This window comes from Dendrobates tinctorius, unplaced genomic scaffold, assembly GCF_039654945.1.
Source record: "Dendrobates tinctorius isolate UK_male_01 unplaced genomic scaffold, ASM3965494v1 ptg000037l, whole genome shotgun sequence".
Taxonomy (NCBI): domain Eukaryota; kingdom Metazoa; phylum Chordata; class Amphibia; order Anura; family Dendrobatidae; genus Dendrobates; species Dendrobates tinctorius.
This window is the reverse complement of record NW_027361705.1, coordinates 5,059,202-5,085,060: the sequence shown is the minus strand read 5'-3', so window position 1 is coordinate 5,085,060 and position 25,859 is coordinate 5,059,202. Positions and strand designations below refer to the sequence as shown.

General features: G+C 47.1%; 1 protein-coding gene across 6 annotated transcripts in view; it reads right to left on the bottom strand.

The window, feature by feature from the left end:
* Positions 1-25,859, bottom strand: part of TUBGCP2 (tubulin gamma complex component 2) — a 1,139,845-nt gene that overhangs the window by 1,085,206 nt on the left and 28,780 nt on the right. Inside the window, exon 1 of one of the 6 annotated variants that reach the window (XM_073573861.1) lies at positions 22,803-22,833. The exons of the other annotated variants lie outside the window; for them this stretch is intronic. The gene's annotated coding sequence lies outside the window, so the exon portion shown is untranslated. Of the gene's footprint in view, positions 1-22,802; positions 22,834-25,859 lie in introns of those variants that run through there. 6 annotated transcript variants of the gene reach the window in all.

Genomic DNA, 25,859 nt, shown 5'->3' with positions numbered 1-25,859 from the left:
TGCTTTTGCCACTACCATCAGATCCACCACCAACACCATCATTACCAGCTGGCAACCCCCGCCCAATTCCACGGTCTCTTCCACCAGCCTTCCTCATTTTTGGTAAAAATGTACACAAAATCCCACAAACTATATAGTAATGTAAAACAAGGTACAAGGTGTATATAGGACAGGGGAGACGTCGAATTTCTGAACACACTTGTGGACACTGTTGGATTGTGTGAGGCCCAGTTAACATCACACCACTATGTCACTGACTCAATGTCGCAGGTGTGAAAAATGTCACTATAGGACAGGGGAGATGTAGAATTTCTGAACACACGTGTGGACACTGTTGTGTGAGGCCCAGTTAATATCACACTGCTATGTCACAGGCAGAAATTGGCTAGTGTATGACAAACTACAAGGTGTTGTGATAAAACACTCCGGGATCGCCATTGCTGGGGTCAAAGGTCACGTGCGTTCAGCATTAAACTCAGGCGCAGAGCTGGGATTCGTGTATAACTGACCCTGGGTCAGGTTTATTAACGGTGAAAGCAATGCAAAAGGAAATAAAACATAAAACAAATCCTTGCCTGTCCGGCACTAACTAAACAATGGACAACCTAACTACCAACTGGCGGGCTTCTCCCGTCCAGCCAAACCACAGTTGCAGTGGGCACTGCTTCCACTCACGTGTGTCTCTCACACAGACAGGCTCTCTGTGTTCCCAGGCTGAGACACTCACACAACCACCTGGCATCCTTTTATATCCACCTCCCATTATTCATTAGCAGGCAGGTGCGATACTGACCAGACTAGGCCACATAGGAAAGGAATCTGGGCGAGATATACCTGCCCTCATCCACTATTCCCACATGATTCTCACAGTGTATATAGAATTGGGCAGAATAGGAATCTCCCTAGAGTGTAGGTCTGTAAGAACGGAACATGTCCTCGACTTATTCTTACAGAGTGACACACGGATAGCTTCGCTGTGGCCGTGATAACAGCCGTTACACGGTACTGAGAGAGAAGCGTGCACGTACACCGGTGTCCGTAAAATTGTCAAGCTCCGTGTTTTTTAAGTATACAGACTGACACACGCTGTCTCTCTATAGTTTTGAATATGATCAAACAGCAAATATACTTAACTGTTTTAAAAGCAGACAAAACTAGAAGGTGTAGGTCTGTAAGAACGGAACATGTCCTCGACTTATTCTTACAGTGTGACACACAGATAGCTTCACTGTGGCCGTGATAACAGCCGTTACAGGGTACTGTGTGAGGAGCGTACACCGCTGTATGGTGTGGAAAAATGCACGCTCAGTACCTCACCAGGACAAAAAAAAAAAAATTTGGATTGCTTTTAAAAAAGCAGTTTGCAGAGCAGTGGGAAAACAGCAATGCAGCTATCAGGAAGCCTTATAAGGCAGCCTAACAACCAACACAGCTGATCCAGCAAAATATAGCCTCCTCTTGCACTGCACACACAGTGACTGGTGTGTTGTACAGGCAAAATTGCTAGCAGCAGAAGCAGTTTTTGGTGTCTTCTTCCCTGCCTAACGCTCTTCTCCCTACAGAATCAGCAGCAGCTCTCCCTATTCTGAGATCAGCATGAGTAACATGGCGGTCGGCGTGCACGCCCTTTTATACCCCCTGTGACGCTCCCTTAAGCAAGCCAATCACTTGCATGCCCTTCTCAAAGATGGTGGTGACCTCCGACTATGTCATCACGTTGCCCACAGTGTCCGTGGATCCTGATTGGCTGAAAAAGGGCGGAAAACAAACTTTTGAAACGCGACTTTGGCGCTAAAGTCGCCGAGCTCGTGGCCGACCTCACCCTAGGGTCGGGTTTCGTTTCATGAAACCCGACTTTACCAAAAGTCGGCGACTTGAAATTTTTCGACCCGTTTCGCTCAACTCTAGCCGCTACTAAGGCTATCTGCTCGCTTGCGTTCCAAAGACCGGCTGTGACGGGTCATTTTCGGGAGGGAGGATAAGGAGTTCCGTGCGCTGCAATTCCTGTACAGCTGCAGCGCTACATGTGACAGTTAATGCAGAAGTTCATTGGACGGCGGTCAGTTATAAAGTCCGGTCTTCCCTCTTCCCCGACACGCTCCCTGAAGAAGTGTGGTACGAAACGCGCGTCGGGGTAGAGGGACACGGCATAGTCTCCGCATACAATGTAATGTAAGTTTATCTATGCTGGATTTAATTTATTATGTTATTTATTTGTGCAATAGATGGTGGATTAGCTATTGGCTAATAGAGCAGATAATCTTATGATATTTTGGGCTAATATTTCCCCATTGCACTGAGCACTTTTTATATATGGACCTTAAGGCCGGGGTCACACTGGCGAGGAATACGGCCGAGTGAGAGGCGCTAAAAGCACGCATTAGACACGGACAAATGATTCTCTATGGGTTCACTCGCACCAGGCGTATATTTCTCATCCGTATCCTACGCTCCGTGGCAATCGCAGCATGCTGCGATTGTCAGCGTACTACGCCCGTAGTACGCCAATGCAAGTCTATGGGCGCGCAAAAAATACGGATTACACACGGACCAGACGTGTGACCTGCGAGCAATACGCAGGTCTTTTGGCTGGTGACAGGAAATGGGCCAATCCATCATCAGGAAGCCTAGACATGCAAATGAGCTCAAAAAGCTCTCCAGACATCCAGGAAGTACGCCTCCACGGAGTACAGCAGCAGCATGGAGTCCACGTAAATGTTGAGATGCTCATTGTCCTGGAGCAGGAGCGTCCCGAAATCTGGGACCAACGCGATGCAAATTATGCAAACCGGGCAAGAAAGGAGGCGTCATGGAGGCGCATCTGTCGCCAGATGTACTATGACTTTTGTGACCGACCACGTGAGGAGCAGCATAAAATTCGTAAGTACAACGCAAAACATCAGTAACCTTATCGCGCAAGAAAAAAGGAATATAGAATCAGCACCCCCCTTCCTGTGCATGTACTTTTAGCCTCATGAGGCCGTTACATTTGTATGTGACACGTGGCTTCACACAGCCATAATTTGGGGTTAGGCCACAAGCTCCTCATCCTCCTAGACAAAACAATTATTAAGTGTAGCTAAAGAGACCCTGTGTATCTGCCCAATTACATATGCCACCATGGGTAGAAAGCACACCCCAGAAGGCCCCATGCCTAGACTACTGGTAGAAAATGTGACCTCTCAAATATGTGAATTTGACAATATTTCCTGTCACATTGCAGTGGAAGATGTGATGAAACGCTGGCGAAGCATCCGGGACCAGTACCGCTGGGAACGCCAGCAGCGGTCCAGGAGTGGGGATGCTGGATATGTTAAAAGGAAGTACATCTACTATGACCGGCTGTCCTTCCTCGCCCCAATTCTGGATCTGAGACCGTAAGTAGATACCTCACACGACATTACACAAATACTTTACAGGGCCAAAAATATTGATGTATTTTTGCCTCTGTTCTATTTCATAGCAGAACTCAATCCAACCTTACGGATCGAGGAACGGCCTCAGAGGCAGAGCCCATAATAGATCCTGTAGGGGATGAGGTGGCTGGCCCATCTTCTCCCCCTACAAGAAGGATGGCAGAAGATGAGGCATCACAGGACAACCCAATGGCTGCCCAGCACACAACACCACCAGGAAGGTCTGCTGCTGCCCCATCACCCATCCTGGAAGAGTTGGGCAACTTGAGCAGCGGCCCAACTGGCCAGATCAGGGCCTCCCCACAGGCTGCTCTTACATCACGGCGAACACGAAGAAGGCGCCAGGTCACTATTCAAGAGCAGGACCAAAGTGGACACAGGGGTGCTCAATTATTTATCTAGAGTAACTACAGATGATGGGGAGGAGGCCTACGCACGTAGCCTCACCCTTTATCTCCGTGCCCTTACCCGTGAGATCAGGCTCCGTATTAGGGGATGTATTCAGATCCTGCTTGATGCAAGCACCCCCCCAATACCCCATATGAGGTATTCGAATTTCTGGAGAGGTGGCAGATCTCCCCCCAAAATGTAATGCGCATGAGACCATCCACACAGATGCTTGCTCAAGCAGGGTCCGAACAGCCCCTAATACGTGGGCCAACACCTCAACACCCTCCTCCTACTACCCAACCTTCTATTCCGCAGACCCAAATGTCAGCCTCTAGCCAACCCCACCAATATGGCCACTTGTACCCACCTAGTGTTGGAGGCTGGTCCCAACCTGGTTGGGGACGATCTGGCTATCTTGGTGGGTATGAGCCACGTGCCTACCACAGCCAACAAGATGCCCCTCACCATCATCATTACTCTGGCCAGTATCCCCAACAGTCCCAGGAGGCAGGACAATTCCAGCATCATGGGCAACAGTATGGCCCCACACATTGCGATGTTGATCACAGTGTCCAGCAGCACCCACAGGCTGCTCTTCCACGTTCCCCTTCCCCAACCTATGAGGATTTATTAGTCTGATGGCCGGAGATGTCCAGTGCGGTTTAACTGGTGCTCCAAATAGAAAGGAAAAAACAGGTGTTCTCCATCACCAAACTTTTTTACTTAATTTAACATTCTAATTTTTTCACAATGTTTTCCAATCATATGAAAGAATCCATCATGACAGGCAAGGCTACCTCACGCCTTTCAGACAGATATTACATGTGTGTACAAAAGAAAATATTTCAACGCGCTATACTGTAAAATGAAAGGATGAAAATATACTACTCACTTGCTAATGCCTAGGAAAGGCGTGCTGGCCTTAGTGAAGTAGTCACCTTTTTTGCTAGCAATCTCTAGTAAAACAAATCAAGGCGACCAGCCTTCAGAATATCACGCTCTCTCTATGTCTTAACAAGTGAGTTTTGTTTTTTCATCCTTTCCAGTATAGCATGATAAATATTCTCTGTTCTACAGACAGGTAATATCTGTCTAAAAGCCATGAGGTAGCCTTGCCTGTCATGGTGGAATCTTTCTATGATTGGAAAACATTATTAAGAAATGTGAGTGTTATCTTTTAGCATTTATTTTGGTGATGGAGCTCACCTTTTTTTTTTTCAAATCTAGTTTAATATTCTCATGCAGCAATGTTGTTATTGCCTAATCTTTTTTTGGGTTATGTTATGTAATGTTACTTTTCAAAAAAGTTAAAGAAGGCACAATGGGTCATTTTGCCCATTGCCAAAATGTTCTTATGGCAATATTATGTTTGCCTTTAAGCAAACAAAAAAAAAACAGCAAAACTAAAAATTTGTCTACTATAGTTAACGTCTCTGTGTGATTTTTCACAATCCCTCACAACATACTAACATACACTAACCAATGCAATGAAACAGTCATAGAATCATAAGGGGTTGAGTAATATATATTTAGACACACTTAAAGAAAGAAATTATAACATAGACACAGCATGCTCTTGCCAAGAAGTTTCCCCCTCAGGTAAGATAAAGTAATTAGTAAAAATATCACGCACTTTGAGGCCAGAGAGAGGTCTACGTTGAGGGTTCATAGGTGGTCTCACCCTGCGCACATTGTCCGGCCTACGCACAACACCATCAGAGGAGGAACAATCATGTATCCTGGTAAAGTTAGGCAGAACAACACAGGCTTTCACAACTTCATTCACATTTTGTTCACTCAACTGAATGGCAGACTGTAGTACCCGCCATTTGGCACAAAGAATCCCAAAGGAACACTCCACCAGTCGCCTAGCACGTGATAGGCGCAAGTTACAAATTCAGCGCCTGTGGTCAAGGTTGCACCGGGGATATGGCCTCATGACATTGCGCGATAACAGAAAGGCCTCATCTGCCACAAAGACATAAGGGACTGATTCTTCAGGGGAGCCTGGTAGCTGGCGTGGTGGTGGTAGATCCAACTGGTTGGTGCGTAGCCGCCGAGCCATTATGGAAGTTTTGAAGACTCTAGAGTCTCCCGTCCTTCCATAGGCCCCAATGTCACCAATTAAAAACTTGTATTGAGGGTCTACCAGAGACAATACAACAGAAAAGTATTGTTTATAATTGAAGAATTGGGAGCCAGAGTTCGGCGGATTACGCACCCGGATATGTTTGCCATCCAGGGCCCCAATACAATTTTGAAACTGGCAGTCCTCCTCAAAGTCCCTTGATATCCTCAACCAGTCGTCATCCTGGGCTCGGGCATGACCACTTGATGGAGTCTTGTCCAGATTTCTGTACATGTAGACCTCACTATGCCTGAAATGGTTGATCTTCCAATGAGAAACTCATGGTGGAGGGCAGCATAAGACAGGCCAGTGGACAGGAAGCTGTAGAACAACATAAATTGATAAGTTTAGAACGCCTAAAGTCCAAAAACATCAGTTACATGCCGACCAAACTTGGGAGGAATTGAGATAGAATAACACACACATATTTGGTTCCACAATGACTAAGTGATATGCAGTACATATTAGAGCTAACATTCTGGCGTGTAAGTTGAAACATATTTGGAGTAAGATGAGGGCATAAAACTTTGTCCAAAAAGGCAAAAAAACAAACTTTAGCACACTCATTATGAACATAGAGAATGTGGTTGTGTAGTACATACCGTATTGTGAGTAGAAGTCGCTCCTCTGCAAATATCGCTTTGCGCATCCTTGTGTCCTGAAAGGTTATCCCAGGGCGCACTGTCTCCAAGAGTCGATCAAATGTGGAAATGCTCACGCGACAGTACTGGTAAAATTTCTCAGGATGCTCCTGCAGAGAAGATGCAGACATGCCCAAAATACGCGACCGCACCTGGCTTACGGATGACCTACGGAGCACTATTTAGGGGTCATTCATCCGAATTACGCATGTTAACTACGGAGCGTATTTTGCGCTGGTTAGTGTGACTCCAGCCATAGTGGTATATACAGCATATCTTATATGTAAGTATGTATAATGGAGCAGCTAGCATTATGTGTACCTCAATGTATGAGATTACTATTGATTTGAATATTGAACAAATTGTTGTCAATAAACTTTTTCTGATATTTTTGTGAAGTTGGTGTTGATTCTGACCACTCCCCTTGGGGAAGTTCTGTGGTACGGACGGGTTTTTTATTGACCTGGTAAGGATCGCTGGTACGTCGCTAAATGGTCGATAGTAAGCTGTCATACAGATCTAATCAACGACCCGGCGATCCGTATAACAACCTCGGCGGTTGTCGGGACCTTGTCACACAGCAGCTATTCTGACGACTCACGCCTGCGTCCCTGAGTTCTGAGTCGCCAACAAAGTCGCTCGTCGGTGTCAAACACAAAAATGCATGCTGGCCAGCGGGACACCAGTGATCAAAAAATGGCCCAGGACATTCGAGCAAGATCAGTGAGATCGCAGCGGGGGCCAGGTTGCTGCTGTGTGTCACATGTAGCGAGATCGCTGGCGAGGTGGTCGCTGTTGCATCACAAAATCTGTGACGTTTCACCGATCTCGCTAACGATCTCACTATGTGAGACGGGGCCTTTAGTAACACAACCATCACCAATAAACATTCTTTCATAAACATAACCTTAAAGTGCACACCACTAGTGGTAAAAAGCAGAGGGAATATAAGGGCTCTGTAAAATCCCGTTATCAGTAAAGGGGGCTTTACACATAGTGATATCGCTGGCAATATCGCTAAAGCGTCACCGATTTTGTGATGCTGGCGATATCGCTATGTGTGATACTTACCTCCGACCGGCTCCCCTGCTGGTTATCGCTGATCACGAGAGATCGTCCAAGTCCATTTCTTGTCGGCTGCTGGACTTCCTGCTGGCGCCGACAAGCGACGCGTGGACGCGGGCGGGAGGACGTCTTCATCTCTGCATCTGAAAGGTAAATAACGACCGCTGCTGCGTCACTACATCGCTGGTGAGTCTGCCTGTTTGGCAGCTCACTAGCGACCATTTAGCGATGCACCAGTGATCCTGACCAGGTCATATCGTGGTCGGGATCGCTGGTGCACCGCTTAATGTAAAGGGGGCTTAACTAAGATTTTTTTTCTCCATGGTTTCGACACGGCTCCTCTTTGTGCAGCTGGGGGACGGCGGCGGCTCTATGTCCCGCGTCGGGACTCCGCCGGCATATCCCCAAAGCTAGGAGGCCTCTGGCAGCTCCATTGCTGCGATGCGGTGGCCTCCGGGAAAAAGGCCGCTGGAGTCCGCCGCGCGAGCTCAGATTCAGATCTCATCTCCCAAGATCTCGGGACGAGATCTGAATCTGAGCTCGTGTGGGCTCCAGCGGCCATCTTCCCGCAGGCAACCGCATCGCAGCAATGGAGGTCCCGGGGGCCTCCGGGCTTTGGGCATATGCCGGCGGAGCACTGACGCAGGACATAGAGCCGCCGCCGTTCCCCAGCTGCACAAAGAGGAGCCGCCGCTGACCCCCAGCACAGAGCCCCCATGCTACACAAGAGGAGCCGCTGCCGACCCCCAGTACAGAGCCACAGATAGCACCGCTGCCACCAATGAGGGAAAAGGGGGATGATAACTCCAGTTACATCTTCCCTGTGAGACGCCCCCTCTCTTGGTCATCGGGACCACTCCCCCACTATATGTAGATTGCTCCACACCCAGCGTATAAAATGACACGGCATATAAGACCCCCCCCCCCGAGTTTTAAGAAGATTTTCTATTTTCACTGGAAAAGTTGGGGGGTCGTCTTATACGGCGGAAAATACGATATCTTCCGAGAACTGTATAAATGGGTGGATGACAGAAAAAGCCTGTAAATCACTGACCCTGCGGGTTGAATTTAGGGCCACTAATATCACTGTTTTTAGTGTATCCTGGCTGGTAAATCCTCTAAGGGTTCAAAGGGAGATCTTGTTAGTGCTTCCTCAACCAGGTTTAAATCCCAAGGCAGCATTTTTGGGGCTGGTATTGGTTTTGATCAATGTCGCGCCTAAATGAACCTAATTGTCCACCTATCTGCCACTAGATTGTAATGATATAGTGCACCTAAAGCAGATACATGCACCTTAAAGTTAATGATTAGGCCCATCTCCATACCCTTTGAAATAAAGTAAATTCTAATACGGCTTTTAATTGGGACTCCTTCCCCCATGGACCATCTCTAACTAGACAAGAATTTAGCCAATGTCATCCCATATATCCTAGTTGTTACCGGCGTCCTGCTCTGCAGCACGGTAGGGAGAAGCCCTTTTGGATTAATAGAGACCTCTCAAAGCCCAGGACATCAAATGCAGGACTGACCTCTGAGGATGGCACACTGGGCCCTGCCTGAGGAGATCCGGAGAATCCAGGGATCTGACAAGGACATGATCCTCATCCACAAGAACTATGGCCTCTTGGGTCAAAATGGAGCAATTAGACTGACATTTGCTCTCTCCTCCCGAACCTTCCGTAGTACTGCCAGAATTAACATTAATGGGGGGGAAGGCATAGGCTAGTTTGAAGTCCCAGGAAACGTGTAGTGTATCCACCGCATTTGACCTCTCTCTTGGATTTTAAGAGCAGGTGATTTTTTTTTCTTGTTTCGCCTGTTTGCGAACATGTCTATTTCTGGTTGCCCCCATTGACCTACGATCTGCTGGAATATTAGTGGCTTCAGTTCCCATTCTCCTTGTTTTAGCGTATTCCGGCTGAGGACGTCTGCACCCTTGTTTTCTTTCCTTCTAATGTGTAAAGCGGTCAGCATCAATTGATGTTCCATGAACTGCAGAATCTTCTCTGTCACCAACATCAGAGGTCGAGATCTTGTACCTCCCCTGATGGTTGATATAAGCAACTTTCATCCATTTGTCCAACATACATCAAACATGATACTGCATTTGAGGAGTAGCTGACCTCTGCCTCTAACCATACACCCTAGACTATGTAATCTCTGAGATGTGCTCCCCATCTTTCTGCGCTTGCATCCGTCACAATCACATCTGAACCTGAAAGGACCATGGGATTCCCTGTGTAAAATTCTTCAAGTCCAGCCACAAAACCATGGATTCAATGGATGTTTGGGAAAGAATAATCTTACCTTCTAAATAGCCTTTGAGCTCCTTTTCCCCTTCTAGCATGTCCTTCTGTAAATATCTGGAGTGTACATGGGCCCACTGAACAGTAGGAATAAAGGATGTCATTTTCCCTAGAAGCGACATAGCCTTCCTCAGAGTCATAACCGGATTGGTAATTGCTGCTGATATCAGGGTTATGATCCTGCTCTTTGTTTCCAGAAGATGACAAGCTTGTTCTTCCTAGTCCAAGATAAGCCCCAATGTTACAGAACCACTCAGCACCCAGAATATGCTGTGCAGTTATATGTAAATATAATCGGTTCCATGTGAGATGCATGTCCCTAATGTATCAGCAGTGTTCGCCGTCCCCCCACCTTTGTAATTCCCACAGTAAACATCCGCAGGCTCCGGCCACCTGCAGCTTTTGTAATGCATGTCTGGCCTGACGCTTGTCTATTGGCCGGCCCTCTGTATCTGTGTGATATATTCTGTGTCCTGTGAGTAAAGTGTTGTCAGACTGGAAATACATGGAGAAGCAGTGATCTTTTATATGCACCCATGCACTCAAAGGAATTCCAGCCAGATGTCATTCATTCAGGCTCCAGCCAACGCAGAGCGGACCTCCGAAAACACGGGGTGGTACTGAAAGAGGTACCCCAGCTTGGAAGACCCCGTTACACCCAAGACAGACCGAACCCTTAGAGGCTTTATGTCATGATATGTGACTGGCCCTGCATGGCGCCACCCCAGCTTGGAAGACCCCGTTACACTGGTGGCAGACAGCGGGATTTGATACCCCTTCTACAGGAGGAAAGGAATGAATGGAAAATAACTACCAGAAGTTAAAGAGGACTACATTAAAAGATCTGGTGGAAGCCCGAGGGTTGATCGCCAGCAACAAAACAAAAGCGGATTTGATAGCAGCCATCATGGAACACGACAGTGCAGCGCCCCCCAATGTGAACGTGGAGGAGACAGAATTCCAGAGGGAGGTAAAGAACAGACTGGCGTTCTATGGCCCGAACCCTGCAGCAGAGATCATACGAGAGGTGATGACTGATGTGCGTACTGATCTGAAGGTAAAGATGGCCGAGCGGACTAGGTTAGAGCTAGCCAAGATGGAGATGGCAGAGCAGACTAAAGTGGAGCTGTCCAAGATGGAGATGGCAGAGCGGAGAGAGGAGAGTCAGCGAAAAGGGGGAGCTCTGGCCTTCGACCAGGTACCTTCAACATTAAGCCACAAAAAGATCCAGTACAATGCCTTCTGACAGTTGGGGGAGGCAGAGGAAGACATTGATGGCTTTCTGCAGGACTTTGAGCGGCAGTGTGCCCTTTATTAAGTAAAGCCGGAGGAACAGGTTCAGATTCTGGCCAGCAAGCTGACAGGCCGGGCAGCGGACGCCTATCGCACGGTACCTGATGAGGACTGTATGGACTATGAGCGGATCAAAGAAGTGATCTTGGCCCAGTATGCGCTGACACCAGAGGCCTATCGCCAAAAGTTCCGCGGACTTATAAAACGCGTAACCAATACCCACACTGAATGGGCCTGTAAATTACGGCGGTCACTGCTACAGTGGGTACAAGGGGGCCAAGCAACCACTAAGGAGGACGTCCTCCAGCTCTTCCTGTTAGAACGATTCTTTAATGGACTAAACCCCGAGGCACAGGAATGGCTTCGGGACAGGCGGCCAACGACTCTTGAGGAAGCCGCTCGTCTGGCCGATGAACATCATGATGCCAGGAGGCCGCAGTTCTCCGGATCAAAGGTGGTCACTAGGGGCCTGCCCATGGACCTGGAGGGCCCCAAACCACCGAAGATTGTAGGGGGATCAGCTAGAAACCCGGCCTACCACAGTCCCCCTGGGGCGCGATGCCACACCTGCCGTCAGCTGGGCCACCTGCAAAGACAATGCCCCAACCCCAAGCATACCCAGTGGCCAAAGGCGGGAGCAGCTACTTTCAGCCGGGCTGCTGTACACTGCTACCAAGGCGAAGCTGACCCGGCATTGGGGGCTACGACTAACCAAGGGGTGGAAGAGATAGAGGAAGTGCTGCATGAAGTAGACCCCATGCAGGCAGCCCGGGCAGATAATCGACAACAGAAGAAGAGAAGACGGACCGGACAGTGGCAGTCCGTGTAGCAGGGGGAGCCATACATCGACTACCCACTGCCAGGATTCACTTGAACTGGGGAGTCGGGGATGGCCTTGTTGAGGTCGGCTTGATGGAGGATTTGCCTGCAGACGACTTGCTGGGAAATGACTTGGGGCCCATGTTGTCTGCATTCTCGGTTGCCCCTCTGGCTGAGACCTATCCTGTGACCACCCGAAGACAAGCTCGAGCTGCGGAGGCGGAATCACACTCAGAGGCCCAGGTAAGGCCGGTTTCACATTAGCGCTTTTTCAGCGCACGAACGGCCGGGGGTAGCTCCGCCCCCGAGCCGGCTCTCTGCCCGGCGTGCCTGCCCCTTGCTTGTAGCGCCGCCTACTAGCGGACAGCGGCGCCTGCGATCGGCACACCCTATCTTTAGCATAGGGTGCGCAGATCGTGCGCAGGCCGTGCGCTAGTTGCGCTTTGACCTGCGCTGCGCACTTTTGACGGTGCGCCGTGCGCGCCAAAATCAAACTTTTCAGATTTCAGCGCTGAAAAAGCGCTAATGTGAAACCGGCCTAAGACATCCCAGCCCTGCACGTATTCCTATAGCCAGACACATTTCTTGGGCCACCCCCAGATGAATTTAAGAGGGAGTTACTTGAGGATCTTTCGTTGGAGGGATATCGTGGGAAGGCACAAGAGGGGAGAGGAGTACTAGAATGGGAAGAGTTTGTATGGAAGCAGGGACTCCTCTACCGGATCACAGAGCAGCACCACACAGGGCCCCACGAGCCCCACTATAAAACAACAGCTGGTAGTTCCCAAGAAGTATAGGCAGGAGCTACTGCGAATCTCACATGATATACCCTTGGCTGGGCACTTCGGCGTCAGTCGCACCAGGCATCGTCTGACACAAAACTTCTTTTGGCCGGGGGTAACCTAGGATGTTCGTCAGTACTGCCAGACCTGTGACAGTTGTCAGCGCATTGGCAAGAGGGGGATCGATGCAAGGCCAAAATTACGCCCCCTCCCCATTGTGGAGGAACCATTTAGCCGAGTAGCGGTCGATTTGATAGGGCCGTTAGCCAAACCTAGTCCGTCCGGGAAAAAGTATATATTGACAGTGGTAGATTATGCCACACGGTATCCAGAGGCGGTTGCGTTACCTAACATACTGGCAGAGACGGTGGCGGCCGCCCTGCTCCAGGTTCTCTCACGGGTTGGATTTCCCCGGGAGATTATCTTGGACCAGGGTACCCAGTTTACAGCAGAGGTGACCAACCAACTGTGGAAGCTGTGCGGCGTAAAGTCCATTAGAAGCACCCCGTACCACCCGCAAACCAATGGGTTGTGTGAACGCTTTAACGGGACATTAAAACAGCTCATTGGGACTTTTACCAGGACCTACAGGGACTGGGAGAAATTATTGCCACACCTCCTGTTTGCCTATCGGGAGGTGCCCCAGGAATCCACGGGGTTCTCCCCGTTCGAGCTGGTATACGGGAGACGGGTAAGGGGACCCCTAGACTTAGTGCTAGAACACTGGGAAGGGGAGGGCCTCACAGAAGGGGTACATATTGTACCCTATGTGCTGGAATTCCAGGACCGCCTACAGGCGCTGACTCAGGCTGTACGTGAGAACATGCAGGCGACCCAGCGGCGCCAGCGCATATGGTACGATCGGAGGGCCAGAGAGCGCACCTTGGAAATAGGACTGAAGGTCCTGGTGTTAGAGCCCACTAAGCAGAACAAGTTCCAAGCTGCATGGCAGGGGCCCTACCAGGTAGTGGGGAAAATAGCCGACACAACATATAATGTCGCCGATTGTGACGACCCCAGAGTTATCCGCATGTTCCACGTGAATATGCTGAAGCCCTACCAGGAGCGCCCTGAAGAGGTAGTGGCCATCTGTGCACCTGAAGCAGAGGATTTAGCCGGACTTCCCTTGCCGATGTCTTAGGGGAAAGGACTCAGTCTAAAACATGGGACCAGGTACACCTGGGTGAAGACCTAGGCCCCCGGGAGAGACAGCAGGTGGAGGCGTTGTTGAAGCTGCGACAGAGGATGTTTTCAGAGAGACCGGGGTACACTCGCCTGGCACAACACAAGGTTGAGACCCAAGATCAGACCCCCCTGCGACAAAACCCCTTCCGCGTCCCTGAGTCTGTACGAGAGGGGATGCGACAAGAGATACAAGAGATGTTGCGTTTAGGGGTCACTGAAGAGTCAGATAGTCCCTGGGCAACCCCCGTAGTGTTAGTGCCCAAGAAGGATGGGACTACACGGTTTTGTGTAGACTATCGTAAGCTCAATGAGAAAACAGTGACGGATGCATACCCCATGCCGCGTGTGTTTGAGTTGTTAGACCGGCTGGCGGGGGCAAAGTATTTGACCACCATCGATCTATGCAAAGGCTACTGGCAGATTCCCCCTTAGTCCTGACGCTATTCCCAAGTCGGCATTTGTCACTCCGTTCGGCTTATTCCAGTTTCAAGTTATGCCATTCGGGATGAAGAATGCCTCGGTGACCTTCCAAAGGCTAGCTGACTGGCTTCTGGATGGTCTCCAGGACTATGCTTGTGCCTACCTGGACGACATCGCCATCTACAGTGCGACATGGGAAGAGCATCTAAATCACCTAGAAACAGTATTGGACAGGATCCACCAGGCCGGAATCACCCTGAACCCAAACAAGTGTCACGTGGGCAAAGCAGAGGTTCAGTATTTAGGGCATTGGGTGGGAAGTGGGAAACAGCGACCAGAACCAGCCAAGATTGAGGCCATAGCCAAATGGCCAATGCCACGCACTAAAACCCAGGTCATGGCGTTTCTAGGGACAGGGGGGTATTACAGGAAATTCGTTCCCAATTACAGCAGCGTAGCCAAGCCCCTCACTGATTTGACCCATAAGAACCAACCCCGCCAGGTAACCTGGACCCCAGAGTGTGAGGAAGCCTTCCGCCAACTAAAGGACGCCCTCACCAATACCCCTGTATTGGCCGCACCCGATCCAACTAAACGTTTCCTTGTTCATACAGACGCTTCTATGTTTGGATTGGGGGTAGTACTGAGCCAAGTCGGGCCGGACGGCCAAGAACACCCGGTAGCTTACCGGAGTTGGAAACTACTGCCCCGTGAAGTAAGCTATGCAGCCATCGAGAAGGAGTGCCTGGCGGTAGTATGGGCACCCAAGAAGTTGCAACCATATTTGTATGGACGAAAGTTTTCCCTCCTAGCGGACCATAATCCCCTAGTCTGGCTTAATCGGGTCTCTGGAGACAACGCCAGATTGCTGCGGTGGAGTTTAGCCTTCCAAAAGGTAAGGGAGAAAACAAGGGGAACTGCTACCTTGGATCTAATCCTTATAAACAGGGAGGAAATGGTTGAGGAGGTAAAAGTGGCTGGGACCCTAGGAGGTAGCGACCATGCTATTTTAGAATTTTGGATAACTAGAGGCGGAAGACCTGTGAAGACTCAGACGTCAAGGTTAGATTTCAGAAAGGCAGATTTTAAGGGATTCAGAAAGAGAATTGGAGGGATCCAATGGCTGGATATCCTTAAAGACAAAAATGTCCAGGAAGGATGGGAAATCTTGAAAAATTAAATTCTCAAAGCACAGTTGTTAACAATTCCGAAAAGAGGGAAGAATAGGAAGCAGTTAAGGAAACCAGGATGGATGAACACAGAACTTAAGCACATGCTAAAAAGGAAGAAAAAAATGTTTATAAAATGGAAAGAGGGAGGCATATCTAAAGAAGAATATAATGCTGTCTGCAGAACCTGCAGGGCACAAATCAGATTATCTAAAGCTGAAAATGAATTGAGGCTTGCAAGAGATGTCAAAAGCAATAATAAAGGATTTTGGGGATATGTCAAAAGTAAAAGAAAAGTCAAAGATGCTATAGGATTTTTACAGGATGAAAATGATGAAATGGTAAGACAGGATGTTGAGAAGGCTGAACTTTTAAATTCCTATTTTGCATCTGTTTTCTCTCAGAAAGGAAATGTAACATCAACTGTTATTCACTGTCCTATTAAGGGAATAGAAGAATCCAGGATATCAATAAACAGAAAGATAGTGAGGAAACACTTAGCTAGCCTAAATGAATTCAAGTCTCCAGGTCCAGATGAATTACACCCCAGAGTACTGAAGGAGATAGCAGAAGAAATTTTTGAACCCCTCTCTATAATCTTTGAAAATTCTTGGAGAACAGGAGAAGTGCCAGAAGACTGGAGAAGAGCAAATGTTGTTCCTATCTTCAAAAAGGGGAAGAAGGTGGACCCAGGTAACTATAGGCCGGTGAGTCTGACTTCTATACCAGGAAAGATCTTTGAACAAATTATTAAACATGTATGTCAATACCTGGATAAGAATGAAATGATTATACAGAGTCAGCATGGGTTTGTAACTAATAAGTCATGTCAGACTAACTTAATTTCCTTCTATGACGGTATCACTGATTGGTTGGATCAAGGAAATGCTGTAGATATAGTATATCTTGACTTCAGCAAAGCATTTGACAAAGTCTCTCATACAATCCTTATTGAAAAAATGATTAAGTATGGAATGGACAAGGCAACTGTTAGGTGGATTCATAACTGGCTTAGTGATCGGACCCAAAGAGTGGTCGTAAATGGCTGCACATCCAGTTGGAAGAATGTCTCAAGTGGGGTACCACAGGGCTCTGTCCTGGGCCCTGTATTGTTCAACATCTTTATCAACGATTTAGATGAAGGAATTGAGGGTAAACTGATTAAATTTGCTGATGACACAAAGCTAGGAGGGATAGCTAATACTAGAGAAGAGAGAGAGAGGATTCAAAAAGATTTAAATAAACTGGAGAAGTGGGCAGCAACTAACAGAATGGTTTTTAACAGGGAGAAATGCAAAGTACTACATCTGGGCAATAAAAATGGAAAAAGCATATATAGAATGGGAGGAATAGGGCTAAGTGACAGCACATGTGAAAAAGACTTGGGTATACTAATAGATCACAGACTGAATATGAGTCAACAGTGTGATGCAGCAGCAAAAAAGGCAAATGCAATTCTAGGATGTATTAACAGAAGCATATAGTCTAGATCACGTGAAGTCATTATTTCCCTCTACTCCTCTTTGGTCAGACCTCATCTGGAATATTGTGTCCAGTTTTGGGCACCACATTTTAAAAAAGACATCAACAAACTGGAGCAAGTTCAGAAAAGAGCGACCAGAATGGTGACCGGTCTGCAAACCCTGTCTTATGAGGAAAGGTTGCAGGATTTGGGAATGTTTAGTTTGCAAAAGAGAAGACTGAGAGGAGACTTAATAGCTGTCTACAAATATCTAAAGGGCTGTCACATTGTAGAAGGATCAACTTTATTCTCATTTGCACAAGGAAAGACTAGAAGCAATGGGATGAAACTGAATGGGAGGAGACAGATTAGATATTAGAAAAAACTTTTTGACAGTTAGAGTGATCAATGAGTGGAACAGGCTGCCACGAGAAGTGGTGAGTTCTCCTTCAATGGAAGTCTTCAAACAGAGGCTGGACAGACATCTGACTGGGATGATTTAGCGAATCCTGCTTTGAGCAGGGGGTTGGACCAGATGGCCCAGGAGGTCCCTTCCAACTCTACGATTCTATGATTCTACAACCTCTGAACTTCACCATCCACTACAGACCTGGCAAACAAAACGGTAACGCCGATGGACTAAGTCGACAAACGGAACTTGTACCAACCCAATAAACTTCGGTCATCCCCAAACCGATCAGTTGAGGATCAGACTGTGTATGCCGATTGCGTCGCTGAAAAGGGGAGCCGTGTTACAGAACCACTCAGCACCCAGAATATGTTGTGCAGTTATATGTATATATAATAGGTTCCATGTGAGATGCATGTCCCTAATGTATCAGCAGTGTCCGCCCTCCCCCCACCTTTGTAATTCCCACAGTAAACATCCACAGGCTCCGGCCACCTGCGGCATTTGCAATGCATATCTGGCCTGATGCTTGTCTATTGGCCTGCCCTCTGTATCTGTGTGATATATTCTGTGTCCTGGGAGTAAAGTGTTGTCAGACTGGAAATACATGGAGAAGCAGTGATCTTTTATATGCACCCATGCACTCAAAGGAATTCCAGCCAGATGTCATTCATTCAGGCTCCAGCCAACGCAGAGCGGACCTCCGAAAACACGGGGTGGTACTGAAAGAGGTACCCCAGCTTGGAAGACCCCGTTACACCCAAGACAGACCGAACCCTTAGAGGCTTTATGTCACGATATGTGACTGGCCCTGCATGGCGCCACCCGATGATCAAACAACTGGACAAACAAGGGGACACCAGGAAAATAATTACAACGGTGGGCCCTGCTATATGGTAGGGAACGGGGAAAGGGACACCTCCTGCACTCTGCTGCGGCTGAGTCCTGAACTAACTTGATGTCCCTATACGGCTTCTTTCAAACCGTCGCCGAGCAGGATACCTTGTCCCTCACTTACCCTGCACCTATCCATCACTAGGGAATTGGTAAGTGCAGACACTGGTCCCACCGCTGCACTAATAAAACACCAAAGGGGAGACACGACAGACAGGGTTATACATAACACTTAGCTTTCTCTGCTGCCAATGCACCGTGCAGCAGAGTAAGGCTCCTAAACTCAGCTTTCAGCAGAATCACCACTGCACCAGAAAGCTCCTGTCTTCAGCTGAACCACCACTGCACCAGGTAGCGCCAGTCTTCACCACGGTTGGTATCCAAAAAGGACCTGTCATAACCAACAGTAAGCTGCTGCACCAGGTGACCTTATATAGGAAGGTAGGAATGGTCACCACCAGCAGACTAACTAAACATGTAGTAACACCAGCGGCCACCGGAGGGAAAAACTGACATTAACCCGTGGGCTGATGGAGGTGACAATGTATGCTCCGGAGGCACCACAAATCTCCAGAGCACTGACCTGGGGAATGAGTTGAGTATGGGCATTACTGGGGGTAACTCCAGCTGGTAAGTCTCAGGGCCGAGGATGGTCGACACCCGATACGGACCGATCACGCAAGAACTCCTGACCCCAGCAGCACACTCCCAATGGATATTTTTGGTGGACACCCATACATACTCGTTCACACAAAGGTCTGGACCTGAACGTTTATTGCCACACACACGTTTGCCACAAGACTGAACTCGACTCTCAGGGTTGGCTAATGGTGAGGGTTGAGACTTGCCCCTACTCCTCTGCTGCCCCCACTGGAGAAGAAGGGGACAGTTGTAGAAAGGCAGCAGAGACAGTAGACCCCAGGCAACAGCCTTCACACGACTGATCCCAGCTGACTACTTCCCTAGACCTCCAATTACTGGATTGTGTCTTTCCAACCAAGGGAGGCCTAAAACGATAGGCGATGGCATACCCCCCAAGACATAGCATGACAGGGACTCTTCATGATGAGTCCCTATACGCAGATGTATATTTTCTATGAGTTGGGTCAACCTCCCCTGGCTCAGTGGGACAGTGTCAATGGCCTGGACGCTTAGGGGTTTACCCAGAGCCCTACACCTCAGCCCATGGGTCTGGACAAAGTGAGCGTCCACCAGATTGACTCCCGCTCCACTGTCCACAAACACCGGTATGCCCTCAGGTACCCTGCTAACCACTTCTGCTGATATAGTACACTGAGAGGGAAAAATGGAGTAAATATACACTCCCTGGTCACCTCCCAGGTTTGTTCCCGCTATACCTTATCTAATGAAAAGAACTTATACTGTGGAATGCACACACAGGGAAACCCTTTCTTTTTATCCACTGCCTTATCCAAAACATCACCCAGTGCTTGGCCAAAAAGATATTTTCTTTTACATGGGACTGAGCATAATTTGGCTTTAGATTGGCCTTCCCCCTATCCAGCTTTTGAGCCACAATGCTCTACGGGCCTCATTAGATAAATTTGCAACCTGACCGAATCTGGAGAAGCATCAACAAGAAAGGAAGCAGCTCCATGCATTATCAGAAGATTTTCCAGGATATTATCCCTAGGGGTGTTGCTTTTGATTTGGTCCCCACGAGAAACCACAAGTTTCGGACAACTTGAGTAAAGTGTCACTGTCTAAGGGGGATGGAGTTGATGGCAATTATGGATATGGGTCTGAACAAAGTATGTGGGATGAGGCCTTGGACCTGGATGAACCTAGCATCAATTAAATTAAGCCCCGCCCCACTGTCCAGAAATGCAGACAAGTCCACCTCAATTCCACACACATATACTACGGCTGGTAGAAAAAACTGTGTCCTACCCACAGAGATTATAAGTACACCCAGGTTGCTAACCTCACGGCAGCCCAGGCCTCCAGTTTTCCGGCGGTTCTTTATTAAGTGGTGAGGAAGGACACGTGCCCACGAAGTGGCCCTTTTTACCACAGAAGAAATATACACCCCCCTTTACGCCGGACAATTTACCAGAATGTAATGCCGCACCCACCTACATGGGTTCCTCAGCAGACTCCGTACTAACCACCCTCGACCCCAGACCTCCCGTACCCAGAGGTGACCCCTATGTCTCTGGTGAAGACGGCGATCAACTCGGATCGCCAGAAACCTTCCGTTGGAGGTTTGATCTGATTCACGCTGTTCTGTCTCCGACATTTAATTCACAACCTTTAACTGTCTATTTGATATTTGCAATGATTACTGAGAATATATAGGATGTTCAGTTTTCTATAGATCCTATTGTTTTCATTGTTTCTGCCTCCATCTAGTGACCAGAGTCATAACCGCAGTGTATTGAAGTTTTTACTTTCACTTTGCATCTTTCCCCGTTCACAATGGATTCCGCGAACGTTGCAAAGCACTATGGTGCAGTGCCTTCTAGGAGCCCTTTGCAAAGGAGCATAGTTAGTTCAGCCCCACTTTCCCTCCAGTCCACCATTTTCCTTCTGCCTGCATCCTGGAAACATCTCATTTCTCTTCTCACTCTTGTCACAGCATCGCTGATACTTAAACATGCTTCCTGTATATACTGCAATTCCTGTCTCAGATCAGCCTGCTCAGTTAGTTTCCCCCTCCTCAGCTAGTAGTGCAGATGTTGATTCCTAATGTACGATATGTATCCCTGATGTACCCTGTATTGACTCAGTATATGCATGTTTTATTTGTAGTTTCACCGTGCCAATATACCACCACGTTCAATAAAATACAGATTCAACTACAGTCTCCCTTATTGGACCCCGGTATAGCGGTTTAGTTGCATGTATAGCTACATGAAGTCTGCTTCATTAGTGAGGACGGAAACACGCATTTCAAAGATTTACATAAACGCAGATAAATGTGAGCCGAACCTTACTGCAATCTTTAGGAGGAAGAATGAACAAATTAAAAGCAGGTGAAGAATTGTTTTTTATTTATTTTTTACGCCGTTCCTCGTGCGGTGTGACTAGACTACTTTATTCTTCGGGTCGGTGCAATTACAGCGATACCAAATTTATATTGTTTTCTTCTGTTTGGCTGCTGTCATACAATAAAAGACACTCTTATTTTTGTAAAAAAAAAGTTATTGCATCGCCATAAGCTGTGAGTTTATATTTTTATGCAGACAGTCATGTGAGGGCTTGTTTTTCGCAGGAAGTGTTGAAGTTTACAATTTTTGGAAGTCAGAGTAAACAAAACAGTACCTCGGAAATAGCTGTTGTTTTTTAATGGGGGAGGGGGGGGTTATAACATTCACCGTGTGGTAAAAGTGATAAGACAGCTTTACTCTTCGGGTCAGTACACTTACAACAATGAGGAAATGGAAGTAGATCCAGCTCGACACACCAGGCAATTAATTAAAATTCAACAATCTTTATTGGCAAATCCTTTTAAAACTTGTAGAAAAGATAAAAAAAAAAAAATTGACATCTCAGACGACAAAGCACAGTATTTTTTGTTTTCTAATCTTAGTCAATGGTTTGTTCCTATACAAGACAGGTGTAGACATTTCTTATGTTGGATGGTATATTTGTGCATCAAATTAAGTATTGGTTCTCACCACAGAGATTCTTCTACATGCAGCGGTGCATGATGTGGGCCATACAGACTAAATCCCAGACACATTTCTGTTTGGTTTTGTTGCTTTTTTTTTTTTTTTTTTTTCATTTTCGGTCTTTTTTTCCTGTTAAACTTGGCATCTCTGTATTTTATGTGTTTATCTTTTAGTGTCAAGAAAATATATTAATTTAACTCTGAGGCTATGTGCACACATTGCGGATTTTGATGCGTTTCCGCAGCGTTTTTGGACGCGCAGAATTGCATCAGATCCACAGAGTAGTGCACAACCAATGTTACTCAATGGGAAATTGAGAATTGGTGAGAACATGCTGCAGAAAAATCAGCGCGGATTTGTAGCGTTTTATTTTCCGCAGCATGTCAATTCTTTTTGCGAATCTGCAGCATTTCTGCACCCATTGACTTCCATTGAGTTAGTCAAATCTGCAGCTGAACCGCAGGTTTTAAAAGATCTGCGGTTTTGCTGCATAGTTGCGTGCGAGAAACGCTGCAGATAGGGAGGAGGAAGGGTGTGTGGGAATAGACTGTGTGCGGAGAATGTATGTGTGTGTGCGGGTGCCTGCGGGGCTGTATGTGTGCGTCTGTATGTAGACAGGCATCATCCGAAGGGACCATTTGTCCCATCCGGCTATGCCTGCTACATTGACAGCTAGCCGATGGTAGGACAGTAGTAGTCCCATCATTCGGCTACTGTGTTCAAGTGTTAAAAGAAAAAAAAAAAATGACAAAAAAAACCACATTCACACATATACAGTACATACTCACCATACAGCTAATCCTCGATGCCCTCGATCACCTGTAAAAAAAAATAAGGAGTAAACCAACAGCATACTTCCTGTACCGACGTAATCCATGTAATAAGTCTCCCACGACAATCTCCAGTGGAGAGATGTCACATCGGAAGATGTGACCACTTTCCAGGGGCCTCCGGTGATACAATAGTGGCAGGTATCCTCCTGCAGTGCATCACTCTGCCGTCAGTGACCAATGGAGTTCATGCTCTCACTTGCGGCACCACTGTGTGAGAAAATTCTCATGTAGCAGTGCCGTAAAGTGAGAGCATGAACTCCAGTGAACCATCAGTGATAACACTGCAGGAGCTATTATCTCCTGTCAGTGTGACCCTCGAGGCCCTGTAGAGCGGTCACATCTCCTGATGTGACAGCTCTATGGGGGAAATCATCGTGGGAGACTTGTTATTTCATGGATTACGTCAGAACAGGGAGTAAACTATTGGTTTATCTTATTTTAATTAATTTTTTATTATTTTTTTTTTTTTTTTTTACAGGTGATCAAGGGCATCGCATGAATTACGAGTACAATAAAGATGGGAAACTGTGTTTAGTGTTTTATTTAATTAAAATACTTTATCCTGGCTGAGTGTTTATTTAACCCCTTAACTATAGGATTAGTAATGGATAGGTGTCTTATTTACGCCTTTCCATTACTAAGCCATGGGCTTGATGTCCCTTTACAATACAAAGGTGACATCATGCCCACAAATATTGGGGGGGGGCCTATTTTAATAGCCGGTAAAGGCTAAGCAGACAGTTGCGGGCTGATATTACTAGCTTGGGAAGTTCCATGGGTATTAACCCCTCCCTAGGCTATAAACATCAGCCCCCAGTAGCTGGCTTTCCCTCTCTGTCGCAAAAAAAATGCAGGGGAGCCCATGCCTTTTTTTAAATTAAACAGATATTACGCTTAAGGCCAGGGGAACACTTGCGAGAAACTCGCACCTAAATACCCGGCAATGCTGCCGACACTCGGGACCAGAGTGTTCGGCTGCATTTATTTCTATGCAGCTGAACGCTCCGATCTCGAGTGCCGGGTACTGAGGTGCGAGACTAAACATCGGGCTTAGCATTATCTCTCTATAGATCTATCTAGAAAAACCTGACCAGCACCTCCTAATGTGAACACGTGCAAGCTGCCAAACTGCATTATATAGACAAACAAGAGCACAGCAGCACTGTGCATGAATCTAGGCCATGTGAAAACATAGAAAAAAAATTCAATTTAAATTATACTTATCAAAAAAGATTTTTTTCAAAACAAATTTTTTCAACTTACAGTAACAGGTGAAAATAAAGGTTCTTAGCGCACAAACTGGCCAATTCATGTATGCCCATCAACCACAGCAAGGTGACCTCCCTCTGATGGATCCCTGCTCTACTGTATATGCCTCTCTTGGGCTACCAGCCTATAATTATGAATTATGGAGACTCATGTCATTCCCAGGCTAAGCCTACAATTTGTGGGCAGGTGACTATATCTATCTATAGATATCGATCTATCTATAGATATGTGTGTGTAAACATTATTCTTCAATGGAGTATGTAAAACAAGAGGTTGGACAAGGAAATGACATCTAAACTTTTTTTGTTAAATAATATATCTTTATTTAGCTTACAAATACCAATGAAAATCCACATAAAAAACGCATCAACAATGCGCGGATTTTCACATTTTTTTTTTGCCAAGAGATGCAGAATCTGCGCAGAAAATTTCACAGGCAAATCTGCACCATGTGCACATACCCTGATACAAAAACAAGGTCCTCCAAAAACTATGAAGGTCTATTTTCAATGTGTAAAAAGTAAACCATGCCAGACCATCAGAATTTCTACAAATGTGTGAAAGTTAACAGCGACAGAGCTACTTAAAGATCTGTCCATGCCTTAAACTATACCTGACCAATTCAACTCCACCCGCTGTTTATATATTTGCAATCCTGTATCTTTTCAAACTCATATGAACTTATTTGGTCAAAATATCCATTTTTTTCAGACAAACTTTTTCCACTTAATAATTTGATCAAATTGCCCTTTTTTCAAAAAGGTTTATGATTAGTGGCCTAACATCTTACATTGTTCGTGATTGTATGGCGGAAGTAAAGCTTTACTTTGGGATCCTGAAAAAAGCAGCAAAAAAAGCTAGCAAAACTGGCATTTTTCTGAAGCTTTTCTAATGCCAAGAGATCAGATTTTGGATACAGAAAAAAAAAAGCTGCCAAAAAATAAAAAAAGATGTCCCATAAATGGAGAAAATGCTGATCAGTGCTGAGACCACAGATTACAATAGTAAATAGAAGTTGGAGCAACAGCACATAGAGGGGTTGATAAAGGTGTAGGGGAGTATAAAGAAAACTCAAGTGATCAGGTACAAGCATGCACAAGTAGGAAGGATACACGCGAGCCAATCACCAAGTCACCTCGCACAGCGCACACGCTCTAACTGCAATAATGCTTGCAGCGTTCTAAATACGGGAGACCATTTGCCCACCACGCCAGCCCCCTCGGTACGTGGTGGTGACTAGGGCTGTCCTACACATCACTAATCAAAGTAAGTGAGCCAAGCACCAAGTTACCTCGCACAGTGGAACAGAGCCATGCGGCGCACATGCTCAGACTGCTCCGCCCCCCTCGGTATGTCATGAACAGCACCCATCTTTACAGTGTTACAAGCGCAGAACCGTGTATGACCACTTAACCCCTTCCCGACACGCGCTGTACTAGTACGGCGCACCGATCGCGCGGCCTCAAGCTGAGCGCAGCAGCGATCGGGTGCAGGAGTCAGCTTTATTTGACACCTGACACCCAGCAGGAACGCTCACAATTAGTGCCAGCACTGATCGCAGGCATTTAACCCTTCTGATGCCGCTGTCAGTAGTGACAGGGGAGCCCCATCCCTGCGTGCTTCCGTCAGGACAAAGCGATGCGATCGTGTTGTCCTGATGGTCTACATGGAGGCCCAAAGATGGCCGCGGGATCCTTCCAGGTCCTACAGGGAAGGTGGCCTGTGAGCGCCTGCTGAGAGGTG